This window comes from Erpetoichthys calabaricus, chromosome 13 (assembly GCF_900747795.2).
Source record: "Erpetoichthys calabaricus chromosome 13, fErpCal1.3, whole genome shotgun sequence".
Lineage (NCBI taxonomy): Eukaryota > Metazoa > Chordata > Cladistia > Polypteriformes > Polypteridae > Erpetoichthys > Erpetoichthys calabaricus.
Window position 1 is genome coordinate 66,113,691 of NC_041406.2, and position 5,104 is coordinate 66,118,794.

The following is a 5,104-nucleotide window of genomic DNA, read 5'->3' on the forward strand; positions in this document are numbered from 1 at the left end:
GCCGTGGCACAGTGAATCACTTTTCCATGTAATTTATGCAATAATATGCCCTAATTCAATCGACCGCCAACTTAAATTGTTCTTAACATTTAAATTCAATCGACCGCCAACTTAAATTGTTCTTAGCATAATCACATTTGCAGCCTAAATAGTAAATTTAGGAGAGCCCAAATTTTGCTTGTCTGGGTTGCACAATAAAGTGGACTCCTTTATGTGCTGGTTTAACATTTTGATGTAAGGAAATGCCTTTTGATGTGGCTTATTCACAATTTACTTACGGTGCCTATAAAAACATATTCACTCCCTTGAACGTTTTCCAATTCTATTGTTATACAACATTGAATCACACTGGATTTAATTTGGCCTTTTAGATACTGGTCAACAATAAAAGACTCTTTAATGTTGAAGTGAAAACTGATCACTGCTTCTTCTTCTTCTTCTTCTTTCGGCTGCTCCCACTAGGGGTTGACACAGCGGATCAACTTCTTCCATATCTTTCTGTCCTCTGCATCTTGTTCTGTTACACCCATAACCTGCATGTCCTCTCTCACCACATCCATAAACCTTCTCTTAGGTCTTCCTCTTTTCCTCTTCCCTGGCAGCTCTATCCTTAGCATCCTTCTCCCAATATACCCATCATCTCTCCTCTGCACATGTCCAAACCAACGCAATCTGGCCTCTTAGACTTTGTCTCCCAACTGTCCAACTTGAGCTGACCCTCTAAAGTACTTATTTCTAATCCTGTCCATCCTCCTCACACCCAGTGCAAATCTTAGCATCTTTAACTCTGCCACCTCTAGCTGTGTCTCCTGCTTTCTGGTCAGTGCCACCGTCTCTAACCCATATAACATAGCTGGTCTCACTACCATCCTGTAGACCTGCAATCTGGTCTAAACTAATCACAAATTTTAAACACCAAATGATTGATTGCATGAGTATTCACCCCTTTATGATGACACACCTACTGTAAGTCGTCAGTGGTGAAGTCACACAGTCAGATCAATGAAGTTCACCTCTCTGGGGCTTTGATTGATTGGAGCATAAATGCAACTCATCTGGAAAGTCCAATTTGGGTTGAGTCAGTATGGTGGCCTGACCAACACAATGAAGACACTCCAAACAACACTCCGAAAAGCTAAGGGGGTGGATAATAATAATAATAATTCTTTGCATTTATATAGCACTTTTCTCACTACTCAAAGCGCTCAGCAATTGCAGGTTAAGGACCTTGCTGAAGGGATAAGAGAACATCCAAGTCGCTGAATACCCCTTAGAGTCATGTTAAACCAGTCATTAAGACATAGAAAGAGTATGGCCACAAAAACTGAGTGATCGTGCAAGAAGGTCGCTTGTGAGGGAGACCTCCAAGAGACCTCAAGGAGATACAAGCTGCAGTGGCTGAGATTGGAGAGACTGTGCAGACAACAACTGATGCATCCTCAGTCACAGCTTTATGGGAGAGTGGCAAAGAGAAAGACACTGCTACAAAAAGCCACATGACATCTTGGCATGAATGGGAGATTCTGAAATCAGGAAGAAGGTTCTATGGTTTGATGAGACCAAAGTTGTGCTTTTTTTCCTCAGACTAACCACCATTTTCAACAAAAAAACACACCACCGCCTGTGTAAAGTATGGTGGAGGCAGCATCACACTGCGTGGATGCTTCCCTGCAGCAGATTGTGAAATGTTTATGAGGGTAAAATGAACGCAACAAAATACAAGCAAATGCTGGATGAAAACCTAATGTAGTGTGCAAGAAATCTGCACCTTGAGAGATTTGTTTTCCAGCAAGACAACAACCCCAAAACTACACAGGAGCAGTTTAAAACAACAGAGTTCATGTCCTGGAGTGACCGAGTCAGCGTTCATGTCTCAATCCAACTGTACATGTGTGGATGTGTTTACTTGACCATCTCAGTAGTTTTTCAAAACCAGTTCTTATATATTTCAATGGACACAGCAATCCAAAATATTTCACTAATGTTCTCTCACAACAGTTCAAGTCAGCAAAGAACTTTGAAAAAGTCCAGCACTGTTTGATCTACTAGGGTTTGCAACAATATAAAAGGGAGAAGTTAGTAAATACAAACCCCTTTATTTTAAAATGATGTAGGTAAAAAAGCACAATACAAAATTTTTATAGAAAACAGAATGAAGTAAAATGCAAAATGTATGTCACACATCAAAATACAAATTCCACATTTAAGACAATAAAGTGCACATAATGTGAATTAAAAAAGCAATAAAATAAAAAATGGCTGGTAAAGGTATTACTGTAACTTTCTAAATCATTGCCTGTCTGCAGGTCTAAAACAGAAGATTCACGCGCTGCAGGGGTCCGAACACAAAACATGTAAACGTGCCCTCGACAAGCAGAGAACGAATCAAATTTGTGTTAAGTGACATTTCTGGTTGGCTCCCCAGTCCCTGGCAGTTTGAACCCGGAGCCGTGTCTGAGGATGAGCGGGGCAAATGAGGGCACATACAATTGGTGGAACAAGTACATGGTGCTTTTATTTTAAACAAGCAAGGATACAAATAGTGCGGTGTCCAGAGGAGGTTAAATTTCATAATAAATACAATCTTTGACAATCTTGATTACATCTTGCCTGAAGAAGGGGCCTGAGTTGCCTCGAAAGCTTGCATATTGTAATATTTTTAGTTAGCCAATAAAAGGTGTCATTTTGCTTGGCTTTTCTCTACATAATAAATACAATAAATAATTTCATTAAAATGAGGTTTAGAGTCCCAATGTCTCTGGCTTAAGAATAGAAGAGGAAATCACAATGATCAGAAACAAAACACGACCGTCTGCAATTGTGTACATCACTAAGGAATGCCAGCACCAGGTGACGACACACACATTACAGTTGCAAAGTCACCGAATGTTCTCCTAACTAGATAGATAGATAGATAGATAGATAGATAGATAGATAGATAGATAGATAGATAGATAGATAGATAGATAGATAGATAGATAGATAGATAGATAGATAGATAGATAGATAGATAGATAGATAGATAGATAGATAGATAGATAGATAGATAGATACTTTATTAATCCCAATGGGAAATTCACATTCTCCAGCAGCAGCATAATGATACAATAAATAATATTAAATTAAAGAATGATAATAATGCAGGTGAAAAACAGACAATAACTTTGTATAATGTTAAATGTTAACGTTTACCCCCCCCCCCGGGTGGAATTAAAGAGTCGCATATTTTGGGGGAGGAACGATCTCCTCAATCTGTCAGTGGAGCAGGACAGTGACAGCAGTCTGTCGCTGAAGCTGCTCTTCTGTCTGGAGATGACATTATTTAGTGGATGCAGTGGATTCTCCATAATTGATAGGAGCCTGCTGAGCGCCCGTCGCTCTGCCACAGATGTTAAACTGTCCAGCTCCATGCCAACAGTAGAGCCTGCCTTCCTCACCAGTTTGTCCAGGCGAGAGGCGTCTTTCCTCTTAATGCTGCCTCCCCAGCACACCACCGCGTAGAAGAGGGCGCTCGCCACAACCGTCTGATAGAACATCTGCAGCATCTTATTGCAGATGTTGAAGGACACCAGCCTTCTAAGGAAGTATAGTCGGCTCTGTCCTTTCTTGGACAGCGCATCAGTATTGGCAGTCCAGTCTAATTTATCATCCAGCTGCACTCCCAGATATATATTATATATAACTACACACACTCGTGCACATTATGCAGACAGTTGCTATAAAAGTCATAACTGAAAACAACAGATCTACCTTTTTAGTAAATCACAGCAACATGGCTGCAATGACTTGTCCTGGCCAACAATATAGAAGCATTTTGCTGTTCTCTTGAAAAATGGAAATGTGGCAGACCAAAACATTAAGGCACCAGGAGATGAAAATGTTGTTATGAAACAGAAGATCAATAAATCAAGGCACTAAAACCAAAGCACTAAACAAAATCATTGTCAGAAGTCAAAATCAATTACTTTAAGATCCAGAACAGTAAACTATAAAAGGGACATAGAAAGATTTGATTGATATCCACAATTGTAGACACAGCGTGTACTGTACTGATAGTTTAAATATCTTCTTGCTATTGACGTGACAGTCCACAACTTCTGGGCAGCCCGACCCCATGAAGTCAAAGATGGCAGCACCCAAAAGCAAAAAAACAAGACGTGAAAATGCAATAACGTGTCTAAGATGAAAGAAAACGTAAAAATAAATGGCCGAATCAAAAGCTGCATTATGAAAACCTCCAAATGGGATTCAAGACACATCAAAAAGAACAAGGAGGAGACCATTAAAAAAATCAAAATGATACCAGATCATAACACTTACTCTTGCCATGAAATGAACAAGCATCCATCCAGATGCAGTTGTCGTCTTTATTTGTATGGCTAATTGTAACCACTGACATTCCAGAACACCAAAGCCACAGCATTCAAATAGTGGAGGAGAACCCGACTTATTTTTCTGCTATGTTGATATCATTGTGGCGCAGCATTTTCATTGTTGCACTATCCACACCAAGAGATGAATAAAGTGATAAAATATCCCCATAGATCACTCCTGAACATTTCCTTCCACTATCTTCCAAGTTTGCTAGCCAGTATGGATTGAGGATCTGATCAGAATTTGGGACTCCATCTTAAGAAATAAGTAGAACTGTGTTCCCATGCCGTCTCCTTCTTTGTCATTGAATTGTTGCAAAAAATTGGAATAAGAAATTGTGGAGGTCTCACATACATTGTTACATGTTTGCACTTTTTATGAAATCATGTCAGCCAGGCAAAGTGACCACTGGTTGGCTGTCTCCATTCAAGCTTTAAAATGACAGTATAAGGGAATTGGTTACAAATTAGTTAAATTTAGATTTAAATCACAGCAAAAGGGGTGTTTTCAATAAATATTGTGTTTTCAACAAGAGGAGTGGGAACACCTTCTGAACAGAAGAGGTCCCAGAATTTGTCATATGAGAACATGTTATTCTCCCAACAGAACAGAGGTGTGCTCTTGTATGGTTTAAAAAAGGTCCCAAAATGCTAGGACAACAGGGGCCACTAGAGGGAGCTCTAGTCTGGATTACCTCGAGCATAAGTAGCACTGTGAAGGCTAATCTGGG